A 13,380-nucleotide genomic window follows, 5' to 3' on the forward strand; every position below is an offset into this window, starting at 1 on the left:
AGAAACCACTGACCAAGGAAGATGAACAAAGCAAAAAAGAAAATAAAGTCATACCTCACATTGGACCTCGGTGTGGTAAATCCCTCGTGTGGTACCAAGCAGGGGTAAGTTCAGAGGATGCTGCTGGATGGTTCTCAGTACATTTTTTCCCCTTTAATATTGTGTTATAATCTTTTTGCCTATAAAAATCAACCATTGAGAACAAATTAAAATTGAAATTAAAGCCATGCTGGCATGGTGGTTAGCACTGTTGCCGCACAGCAAGAAGGTCCTAGGTTCAATTCCACCATCAGGCCGGGGTCTTTCTGTGCATGTTCTCCCTGTGTTTGCGTGGGTTCTCCCCAGGTATTCTGGCTTCCTACCTGCCCATGGGGTACCCTGCCTCTTGCCCCATGACAGCAGGGATAAGCTCCAGCGACCCTGAAAAGTATAAGTGGAAGCAAATGGATGGATAAAATAAAAACATCAGTCACACAGTTCATCTTACTTAGCTCCAAAAATGAAATCAAAATAAAGTTATTACAAAGACACTGGCTATTTGCTATACTTCAAAGATACTCTTGAAGCTCTGTGCAAAGTGTATAATCAGGGATTATCTTCACTTTGAATGAAACATTGTTAAACATCTGAAAGGCAACATATATCACACAATATCTTTGCAAACAGCAAAAAACTACAACTACAAAAAAATAGTAGCCCCTACAAGTTAAAATAGCACCACCTATTTTAACTTCTATGCTGCGCCGCCTTGTTAATTTCAATATTCATGTGCCCATTGTTGTGTCTTTCAGTAATGCCTACAGATTGCCCAGTTTAAAGAGCACCCCATGCTGATAGCTTTAATTAAATGGGGAATGCTTAAGTGCAGCCTGAGTGACTAATGCTGTTCCCCTGATGTTAAGGTTACCATCTGAGGTCCGGTGGGAGTGGGCTCTCATCAATACCTCAGCATGTTCTCAGTAGATAAGTGCTAGGTTTTGCTCCCCTTAGACACAGAAACATCAAGTAGTAACGAATGACCACATGACACATGCTTGCAACAATTTTCGACTTATTTTTAACGCAATTGACAATTAGGTTTTGGCCAATCAGTCTGTTTTTAATCATGTAAAGTTACTTTTCATTTGATTCAGAGTGCTGTGTAGCCAAAGCCCTTGGTCTTGACATATGCCTCCTAATTCATTTGATGAGTCCTGGGCAATCATGCCTTCAGGCTCTTATCCAGTGGGACTTTTAATTTAATGGAAGTTTTTTTTTTAATGATGTCCAAATAGAGGGGCCAGCTGTTTTATCCTGTCTTTCTACCAAAAGGAGATGGAAGCAGAATTTCAAATGATATTTCAAATCGTTATTTTGGGGATATTGTGAGTAATAATATTTATGTACAAGAAGATCTAAACCAAAACCAAAAATGAATGTGAGACTCTGGGTGTCTTTGTTGCTCCTAGCGATAAGTGCTTCCTCATAAATGTACCTCGAGTCAGATTTATGAGTCTTCATCAAGGTGTTCCCAACCAAGAAGCTTCCATTTCACAATTAAATTTATAGCTTAGCGTAGTGGCTCACTTGTTGATTGTTACTTAGCCCCACTATGACGCAAGAACTAAAGTGTGTGTCACACAGACTGTGCCATGCATTCATTATGTGCATTAAACAATCAAGCTGTGATGGGGGAAAAACCCAGTCGCATCAAGGACAAAGTCTAGAGTGAAAATACATTTGTTATAACCCTAAAATATTAGGTGACTACCATACCACTGCTGAAAAGGAAAGGATAAATCCAGTCTCTCTTCACATTTGTTCCATGTTGTCTTTACTATCAACAGTATTGCAACAATTTGCATCAGAGAAGGAAAGGGAAAAATTATAATCAGGCTGTGCTGAAGAGTCAGTCTATGGGGTCTATACATGATATCGCTATAGTGTCTTCAGCCCTGATACATCTCCAGGAGTATCCGTGACAGAAAGTACCCTGCAGTCTCCATGACAACCTAATGAAAAAAAAACATGCACAGACTGTATATACTGTAAAAGTTGGATGTAGCGACGGTCCCTTGCTGAAACCTGGAGCTGAGCATCTTTGAGTTTTGAAACCAGATGAGATGAGCGAGGGCTGAATGCGGTCAAGGAACATAGCATGCTCGTAGTAACTTCCACATTCAGCTATCACAGACAGATGAAGCTGCCATTGAAAATAAGATTAGAGAATTAAATGGTGACAACTTCACAAAATGTGTTTATTTTCACACCTGCGAACGCCTCAGCTGTCTCTGTCCGTGTTTTTTTTTTTTTGTCCACATCTGTCTTTTCTTTTTGAAAGAGCAAAAATATGATTCATCCAATTTGGATGCCAGCTGTGATAATAATTACAAGGTGAGTTTGTCTCTGTTGGCGGAAATGGAGAAGACGTCGAGATATTAAAGATGGATGAGCGATAATTGTGCTGCTGAGCTTGACGAGACATCCTGGGGTTGCCTATCGTGTTGTCCCCCACCACCCACTGTGATGCGAGATGTACATGGCAGCACTGCCAACATTTTCCTGTAAAAATGTAGTTAGGTTTATAAAGTTTAGCATTAATTGTTTGATTTTTTTTCTTAAGCTGTGTAGTTAAACCAAGGACAGGTGGTGCATGCACCATTTGGCTCATAGGCGGTCAGTACCTCATTTCTAATAACCAGGGTCAGTTAAATTCCTGCTAAATTACTGCTTTATATACGATGTTTGAATTGGCTGAGCAGTGCATATTGGAATATCCAGTAGGCTAGTAAAAGGTGGGAATATATCTCAGCAGTGCAGCAATTTCTGAAGAGTACCTTGAATGCATTAGTGCCTTTCCAGGAAGACAGATAATTATGAATCTCGCACTATGTTAAACCTCAAGATTTTTATATTATACAGCATACAGCACACTGTTAAAAAAATCCGTAAATTTAGGGGTCCCTTTACCGTGGATTTGCTACGGATTCGCTCCGTTTTGCGAAATACGGAAAGTTTGCTGTTGCGCAAGGCAGAATTTTCTCCCCCAGCCAGAATATTCCGACGCCATTACTTTCAGTGCGGTCAGTGCCTACCTAAATTTCTGCAAGTCACAAGGAAAGTTGGAAACAGGTTGGTTGTGTGGAATGAGAATGAGAATGGAGTGCCACCTTGTTCCCCCTCGTACATTAAATGGTCTCAATAGGCAGTTGGTAGTGGTGTGTATGTGAGTGGACGTTTGCTGCTAGCTGCGTTAGCATTAGCCAGCCGCCTGCGCTTCGTAAGTACATCAAAAACCATTTTTTCCCTCCCTCTTACATGAAATTTGGTCTCGATAGTCAGTTGGTAGCCGTGTGTGTTTCATGGTAACATTTGAATGTGTGGGTTTTGCGTTATTTTGAAGCGTGGTTTGCCCAACTAAAGTTAACGTTAGCCCATAAGTTGGATGCGCGCGCTTGTGTGTGTGTGTGTGTGTGTAAATTAGCCACATGTGTGTATTGTTATAGCTCGCTGTGTTACGTTAGCATGCAACTGAACATGGTAATAATTAAAAGGGGTGATAGTTAAGTAGAATCAGATTTCATTGCAGAAAACATTGCAGCCCAAAGAGAGTGGCCCATGCAGCCCAACGCAGATTACTTATTTGAAGGTACCTGAAAAGTGAATATGCTTCACTGTGCTGATATAAATTTATTGTTTTCATATTGATTCTGTTCTGATTCTGGCTATCCGTCAATTGGCAAATTCAATCTCTTAAAAATGTTGACTTGTAACATTTGTGGCTTTAACGCTCGGTCTTCGACTGATTACTTGAAACACTGCCGAACACACAGAAATAATAATAATGTATCTTTTTTATGTGGCCATAGGGATTGCAGAAGGAAGTTTAACACATACAGTAGCCTTGCTGTGCATATGTCACGAGCTCATGTAGACAGAAGGAGCACACAAACATGGAACCGTAATGTGTCTGTACAGTTAAGGTGCTTGTTTAATTTTTGCAGCAGTGAATATGATGATCTTAAAACTTTAAAGTGTCATTTGAGTGGTCACATAGATGAGGGTTTGACTGTAACGTGTCCCTTTGATGGATGTTCTAAGACATTCAATGTAAAGTCATCCCTAACGCATATTTCCAGATACCATAAAGGGTGGGATGTTACCAAGATAGCCCCAGTTCATATATGTGAACTAACAGAACGGTCTTTCCAAGGTGAAGGATCACATGTAGAACCTGAAGAACCTGAAAGTTTTAACATTGATGCAGAACAAAGTGATAATTTCTGCAGTGATCAAGTGAAAGACAACTTCACAGAGAGTCTTGCTCAGTTTTACTTGGGTTTACAGGCAAAATATTTGGTTCCAGCCTCCACAATAACAGAAATAGCAAATGAAATGAGAACTATAAGTGATATTCAACAGGAATATACTGTGGATGCACTAGCCTGTGAACTGGGGCAGTATGGTGTTCCAAGGGAGACTGTAACATCTCTTGGGAATAGTATATACAAGCAGAGCCCTATGCACAAGGCATTACATTATTATTTTAAAAGGTGCATTAGGGCAAGTAAGAACTTCATAAATGTAACCAAGTCTCTGGCTGAACGGCACCAGTTGCTTCAGGCTTATCAGTCTTGTGGTACCTTGTTTCGTTCCCAGGTTCATGTCTCAGACTCAACACGGTTCTATCCAGAGCTCTATGACCAGAACATAAAGACAGTGGTTGGAGAATTTGATTTGAACTCAAGTAACTCAGTTGTCACAGAGAGTGTGCAGGTTAAAGGCACTACATATGCAAATGGAATGCTGGTCTTACTGAGCTACGCAAAAGGACTACTGCAGTTAGGACAAATAGCAAGCATTTTTGTAAAAAATGAAACTACTGTCCTACTTTTGCTTTGAGGGAAAACTGCCAGCTGGATACCTGATCTTGGACTCTATGAACTTGATGAAAATGCTTCTGACCTGTTCAGTTGCCATGATTTGAACAAACTTGATGATTATCATCCACTTTATTCTTACCAGAGAGGTACTCGGTGGCTCATTCCTCTTAAACACACACCAACATGGAACTTGTGAAAAACTATGTCAAGAAAGCAATGCCATCGCTCAGTAGCGATCAGATGGATACACTCATGGCTAAACTGGAGGAATTAGGAGTTCTCTCTGTAGATGACCTGAGCCTTGTGGACCCGGAGGACATTAAAGACACTCTGCCATTCATTCAGTGCAAAAGATTCGTCAGAGCTGTCAAAGCATTGGAAGCAGGTGAGTTTTTGCCCCTCTGTTTTAATGCAAGTTTTCTGAAACTACAAAGGTTTATTCCAAAAATGCAAAAAAAAAGTTGCCATCAGCTGTACATGGCAATAATTACTCTATAATTGGTTTTCATAATTAGGTCCATTTGTATTCCTGGTTGACCCAAACTGGACATTGAGGACCAATGTATTAATTGATTTGCAACAATTGTGATGTGTTTAATTTATGGAGATGTTTGTCATGTCATCCATAGATTCACAAACTCCACCGCAGTTCACCCGGCCTGGCCCCTCATCAACACCTGAACCACAGAGGTTTCAGCTGCCCTCAACACCACCTGAGACAGCCGACTCCCCATCCCAAGACGCATATTCTGTACCATGGCACAAATTTCCCTCAAAAGTCATGGATGAGTTGCGTGAAAAAAAGTACATAATGGGGAAAGACAGACGAGAGATGGTTCGGATCGTCGCTGAAGATTACCTCCATAAACACCCAGGAAGACCTGGTAGACAAAAGCTGAGGGAACTCGCCAGTATGATTGTAGGACAATATCCTGCCTCCTTCAAGCTGACAGAGCCGTTTGGAAACAAACCTTTTGCAAAAGATGGTTCTGAAACTCTCTTTCGTCAGCTGGAACACAGAATTGAAAATATGAAGAGGCCACAAAGCTCACTGAAGAGGCAAGCAGGGGGTGAAAATTCAACAAAGAAAAGGCCCAGGAATTCAGATCTGTATGGATGTGTGGCAATTCGGTTCCTACAGTCCACCATCTAGACATACAACCATTCACACAGCAATAGTATATAGCAGGAGTAATGCGATAAGGTCTGGGTCCAAGTACAATTTAGGACACATTGTGAAATTGTAGATCGTCTGTAGATCACTATGCCCATAGTCAATTGAAATTGATACCCTGTTTTATTATTTTAATTGGTTAGTTTGACTAACTGTTCGACTGTTTGTCTAACTGCCTCATATCTTTAGGAGTCATCTGTTCGAAAATTGATGACTGAAACATATCCCATTCAGCGTGAAATCCTCAACGATGATGATACCACTATTGCCGTTGTAAAGGACGAGTGGCCGTTCCTGTTTGAAGTTCCTCACCTGTTTGATCATGCATCTAAACTCCTTGGCTTCTCTGTACAAAACAAGCTGGCACAGGTGTGTTGTTATTGTTATTATTATGATTGTGCTGTGCTGCTCCATATGGAGAGAATTTTGTCTTTATTAATCAATCAGAAAAAGATTTGCAACCAAAAAGAGAGTTGAGACCAAAAAAGATAAACTGGCAACCAATCAAATAGAATAACTTGGATGAACAATCAAATGGAATAGATTTGAGACCAAAAATCAGGAAGTGACAACCAAAAAAGCAGGACATTTGAGATCAAAACAGAACAGGTTGCAAATGAAAATGAAATAATTCATTTTTATTTTTATTTTTTTCAAAATTCTCTCCATAGCTCCAAACGAAAATGAGTGTTAGTCTTATGTACTTGTACAAAATTAACACCTTGAACCTTGAACAGGAACTTTCCAAAAAAGAAAAGGGGATCAATGACTTCCTTGACTCCAAAGGGATGAAGATGGGCGAAGGTCCAATACAGCTCATCTGTGGCATTTCAAAATACTTCAAGGAAGACTCTTATAAACTCTTCCACAAAAAAGAGGTAGATGTTGTAGATTTTAAACTGTGTGCAAGATAATTATTTGCATCCAGTGGTGAACCAAGTAACCAACCACAGTAGGAAGTATAGATTCCCCTAATTGTGCTGCTGATATTCTCTATAAACTCTCTATCTATAAACTATTTACATTAATGTTTTTGCATAATGGCTACCTCTGTCTGATGAAGACACTAGCAGATAGTCAATTTGCCAGCAGGTTTGTGTGTACTGGAAACATTAATTCATGTATCATGTCTGTCACCAAAACAGATCTCTGCAGATCCTGAAGTCGAACTCCCAGTGACCCCATGCATCCTAATCAGAGGTTTGTAGTTAAATCTTTTTTTGTATCCCAGCAAGCTGTTGTTAGCTGTTGTTATAAGCTGTTGTTGTGTCATATTTATTAAAGAAATGTTTTGCTTGCCTTAAAATATAGGATTTTTTTTTTTTTTGTAAATGGTACATGGTTTTTATCTGTGTTTAAGGTGACCAGCAATTCAAGATTGCTGTTGATGGGTTACTTGTCAATGACCACATCACCTCTCCCATTGTGGCCTTGAGCTACGTCTTCTCCATGTTTTATGTCTGCAACGTCCAATACCCACCGGAGATGGCTTTTACTCTCGAATTCATGCAAAGGTAAGCACTCATTGTTTGGAAATACTTTGTAAATGTGACTTTGCCGTGCCTTTCTGCACCTGACCTGCTTTTTGTCAATCTACACTAAACCCGTTTGTCTGAGATGTACAAGCTCAAAATGTGTCGTCACATGCTGTGAGCTTTTAGATCAGCTGTTATTGGCTTATGATCCCCCTGAATATGGATTTGTTCAGAGATTTTGTAGCTCCCTGTTGAAGACTATTGTTGGAATAAATGTGTCATATCTTTTTAAAGGGCAGGTAACATGCTTTTTGCTTTAAATAGTGTCCTAAGTCAATCAATAACAAAACAAACATAACATGATTCCAGTTGGGAAATGGAGCAAAAACATATTTTTCTCAGAATGGTTTGTTGACACAAAATTCGTTTGAGCTATCTCTTTAAAACCATTAGCACCTGAGACCAGGTTATGTCAGTGGTGGTCAAACCTTTTCATGTCAAAGACACACAAACTGAAATTTATTTGGCTGCAGACCCCAAACTCAAAATATGTTGTTCCAGGGACCCCGACCCCCCCCCCTCCCGAAGGAAAGACTAAACATATTAATTTAAAAAATACTACATAGTGGATTCATGCCCAAATGTTAATACTTGTACTGATGTGTAACGTGCACTGAATGTCACAGTTTCTCCACTCCATGTTTGAATAACCCCCAGGACAGTCCGTGTTCAAATGTGCTGTTACACCTTTTGATAGGACAATGTCAACTGTGTTTTCTATCCCCTTCTGTGTTCTGTGCATTTATAATATCCCTGCATACACATTGAGGATGCATGCTGTCATGTGTTGGTGATAAGCAGACTTCTCACCCTTGCAAACATTTCTGTATATGCACAGTGTGAATGCATGTGTCTTGAAAAGACAAAGGAAGAGAGCTTAGCCACTGGCACCAGCACCACAACAACATTGGGTTCTAGACAGATGGTCAACTAGAATGATAGAGAGGTTCACACATAGGGGCATATTGAAGAAAACAAATGTAGGATTTTATTGAACTGCTCCACTCCTGTCAAGCCACACTACATGTGCAAACTTTGTCTGCATATCACTATTGTTTTTTTTTTTTCCCTCAGAGTTTTCTTTGGGGTCAATCCTGAGCGAGGCTCCAAGGCAGAGAAGAAGGGGAAGAAACGGCACTTCATTCCTCCACAGGTGTGCAAGCTGGTTTCTCAGCTGAAGGAATTTGAATGCAAGCAGAAGGAATCTGAATGGGCCATTTGAGCTGTTCTCAGAGCTCAGAAAATACCTTTTTGGACTGAATGTACACACACACACACACACACACACACACACACACACACACACACACACACACACACACACACACACAAAGGCAAATCCAAAAACATGGGGCTTGGGAGTAGAAATACAGATTTTTACAGTATTAGGTGAGTTCAGATGTTTTAACTAGATGCCCACAACACACATGCTGCAGTTTCAAATCCCCCATGTTAAGGGGGAGGGAAGGTGGGCGATATTTGTCATTCCAGTTAAGCTTTTCCTGTCATTGTGGAGTTGGAGGTGTAAGTTTTAATTTTTTTTTAGTTTTAAGTTGTTTTAAGAGTTTTAAAAATCTCTTTATGGCATGTTGCACAGTCATCCTTCTAAGGTCATGGTTGTTATTGCTGCACTGATGTTTTATAGAAAAGTTGTATAATGTAATACTTCTAATGTTCTATTTGTTTTTTGTAGAAAGGTCAGCCACTGGTTGCAGAGCTCTGCCTGTCGGTGTGATATGTGGAGTTGGAGGTGTAGGTTTCTGCATCCTCCTGGAGGGGGCTCCTCATTTTGCACTGACAGGTGAGACAGCAACAGCAATGCTGGCAGTTTTATTGTCTTATTTTGTCATTGTCTTTAACAAATCAATTTGTTATTAATGCCTGTCAGCCTGTGGATGCTAAAAAGTTGCTAGATTTGGCATCTCCCTGTTAAAGGACATGGCTGTACTTCTTTGAGAAAACAGCTGGTTTATGTATGTAAAATTTCTCTGAATGTGAAGGTGATGTTCTGAATGTTTTAATGGTTGTAGTGTAAATATTGCAAATCATTCACCACAAAAAGTGAAATCACTTTAAAGCACTGGCAGCTGTTAAAGGAAATAAATAATTGCTGTGATTCTACATTTGTGCTTTATTGATGGTAAACGGTATAGAGAATGGTACAGAATTAAACATTTTAGGATGACTGAAGTGTCCGTAAATGGTATGGATTGAGTACTTAAATAATACGGAATATTCCATTTTAGGTTTGATGGAACTGTCCGTAAATGGTAAAGAAAAAGTCAGGTAAATCTACGGAAATATCTGTTATAGGGTTTACGGAATTGTCTGTGCAATAACGCCGAAATTTATGGAAAATACGGAATTTTCCATTTTAGGTTTGACGGAAATGTCCGTCAATGGTACAGAAAAACTCGGGTAAATCTACAGAAATATCCGTTTTAAGGTTTACGGAAGTGCCCGTACAATAACGGAAAAAGTGCTGGTAATTAATTACCAGCACTTTTTCCGTTTTATAACGGAATTTTTTTTAACAGTGCAGAGCTCTTCCAAGTAACTCTAATGCATCAGTGGTCAGACCACATCTTGCTTGTTTTCTCTGTAAGAGTGCCTTAAGTCATTTTGAATCTGAAAGTGTCAAGAAAAAGCAAAGAGGCTATGAAATGTGCTGAGTTTGGTATTCCCATATCCAGCATTTCTCATTTCATGTCATTCACAACATCTTAAAAAAAGATACAGGATTATGGGGATTGCAATTCAGTGCAAACCCTCCGTCTCGTCTTCTTTTGGGATGGCGAGCCGAAAGCTGGGAAAAACCGCACGTTTATCAGACCAGATCTTTAAAAGTTGAAGGACTCTATGCTGACCATCCTTTTTCAGATCCGTCAGGCAAGCATTGTGTATATGTGTGTATTCCTGTGTGACCTTTTATGGCCAAAGAAGCAGCTTACACGTTTTGAGATACAATACGGCTTAAAGGTACATGTTTCCAAAGGCAACGATAGACTACAAATGAATTCACCATCATCAAATATGGAATGGGAAACAGGATGATACCTTTAACAATAATTTACTGAAAAAAGAGATTACACCTGAGAAGCTTCTAGTGATAAAGACTTACGTGTGAGATGAAGTTAATTATTAAAACCAACTTCTTTAAAATATTGCCCTAATAATGCCTCCTGCAGAAGTTGCATGCTGTGAACAAAGTTAGATAGCAATGTATTACCTTTAAATGTCATGCTTATGGCTCTGGAGAAACATCTCCAAAGTCGAATATGGATGTTGTCAGAGTAAACTGTGAAACACCTGTACCTTGTGACGTAACCATTCAGCATGGGGCTAATGAACGAAACTAAGGAAAGAAATGCTTTTTTTAATAATGTAACTAAAGCCGTAGCATTACCAGAAGCATTGAGGATAATTTATGGACATATTAATGCTAGGTGCTCCATATATTTAAATAAAAGCTGAATGGTGCATATCACTGCCATCATCTTAGGCTTTGTTTCTTTTATTTTAGATTGTATTTTGTTTCTCCCAATCTCACATACCCTTTAAAAACCTGCCAATTAACTAATTAACTGAAAAAAATTACTTTATTTTCAGTACATATAATATTTATGTCTCTATGCAATATTAATATTCAATTCCACTTAATTCAGTTCACTTTTATTTATATAGCGCAAAATCAAAATAACACTTGCCTCAAGGCGTTTTATATAGTAACGTGAAGACCCTACAATGATACAAAGAGAACAGAGAAAACCCCAACAATCATATGACCCCCTATGAACAAGCGCTTTAGCAACAGTGGGAAGGAAAAACTCCCTTTTAACAGGAAGAAAGCCCCAGCAGACCCAGGCTTAGGGAGGGCGGCCATCTGCTGCGACCAGTTGGGGTGAGGAAGAAAGGAGAGAGATTAATAAAAACACACACAATAAAAAGAATATACACTATGATCTCCGTGCTCTACATGGCCACCTCTCATAATGTAGCTAAGGTTCACTAATAACTCTTTAACCTTCAGATGATTACGGCTCAAGCCTCGTGCAATGAGACTGTACAGTTACCTTCTGTCGACTCAGTTCAAATCAGTGCTGTGTGTATTACTTTTTTAGCCTTGTTCCGCATGCACATTTATATACCTACTGTTTAAGCTTTGAGTGCAGGTTTTGCTCCAGTGCTCTCAGTGCCAGTTCATATTGAACAGCAGGCAATATTCGTTTTTAATTCGTTTTTAATTGCTAACAATTTATTTTTCTGTGCTTTGCTCATAATTTTGAATTCAAACCAGTTTAACTATTTGTAAAGTCAGATCTTGCCAACATCATGTTGTTATATTTCAACTCAGCCTCCAAAACTTTCTGAAAACTTTCGTTCCTGGTAGTAATTCATGTTATGTTTTCATCTCTGCAACAGATTCAAGCAGCTGTTACAATAGACAGTACCCATTTGTATCCAGATGATTTCATTTCAGTAAAATCATTGACTTGAGTTATTATGTCTTTGCATGACTTTGTATGCTATTCATGGTTGCATCAGAAATCTGTACATACTTGTTTCACCTCCCTGTGCAGTCTTTGACAGCTGTGCACTTCACACTTCACACTGGAATTGCTCCAAGCCCTTCAATTTGCCTATTTTAATGTTTTCACATCTTTTATGTGAGCTTCAGTTCATATGCTCCTCCCATTCTCGGCCTTCTTCATTCACGTTTATCTCATTTCTTATTTAAAACAGCTGACTGGTTCTCTGACCTTCAGCTTGTCATTCTCCTCACATGTGAATATCAAGGGAATAAAAAGAAGGACCTCCACTCCCTCCCACCCAAAAGCCTTTAGAGCCTTCAGACTTCACTGGCTTTATTCAAACACTGTCTCTATCCACAAATGCTACTAAATGGCCCATGCTTAGAGAGCTTTGAAGCTCATTTGAACCTCTGTGAAATTACATTAACTCAACATACGCCAATCAAGCCTCCCCCCAGCATTAATCACTAAATCAGGCCAGGTCACCACGCACACACTTTAACTTCTGCCAAGCTGTTAATTAGAGCTGGCGTATCACCAAGGAAATAATCAAGGCATCAATAAATTATCAAATCATTTCCTATCCGAGACAAAACCCTGCATTATCCTCCACCTCACAATCACACTGCCATTTTTACGCTGCTTAATTTTTCATTTGTTTGTTTTCCCTCTTTCTCTGTTATTTGTACCGCTCTTACCCTTCTCTTCTTCTCTTTTATTCCAGGTGAATAAAATTTTAATGCTACTGAAGGTGTGCAAAGCCATTAGGATGAGTGCATTGCAACCAGCTTCTGAGAATTTGACAATCCCTTCACATGATTAATAACCCTGAAGTCATTGCCAGACTGAAGCATCTGATGGTCTGCTTGAAAGATAAAGTCCAATAGCCCAATAGCAATAAAATCTGCATCTATTAGATTGCTACCACTGGCTCAACATATCCTGATGACAGATCCTCCTCCTGCCGACTAAAGAATTGGCTGACGGTTCCTCCCTTTTTGCTGCTTAGCCAAAATGGTGGCCATCAAAGGCTAGGCTTTGTGACCATCCGGGTACTCAAAGTGCATTTCATGTAGCCACTGTGAAAGCACTGGTGCAGTTAGAATAAAAAGTTGAATTCGATCCACACAATTATTCTGAATCTGTATGGATTATCCATGTCACTCTGGCCTAATTCATGCTTTAACTTCCAAATGCAAGAGTGCAAACTACTGTGGTTCATAGAAATAGCATACATGATTATGCATTGTGTCTACCTTCTGTAAATACGTAAATAT

The 13,380-nt window shown here is 39.5% G+C and overlaps 1 pseudogene; it reads left to right on the forward strand.

Moving 5' to 3' along the window:
- Positions 1-4,518: 4,518 nt before the first annotated feature.
- Positions 4,519-9,692, forward strand: LOC146645000 (uncharacterized; annotated as a pseudogene).
- The last annotated feature ends 3,688 nt before the right edge of the window (positions 9,693-13,380 follow it).

Source organism: Rhamphochromis longiceps, linkage group LG20 (genome assembly GCF_057381845.1).
Source record: "Rhamphochromis longiceps isolate RC_006_pf linkage group LG20, R_longiceps_female_GT1.1, whole genome shotgun sequence".
Classification (NCBI taxonomy): Eukaryota; Metazoa; Chordata; class Actinopteri; order Cichliformes; family Cichlidae; genus Rhamphochromis; species Rhamphochromis longiceps.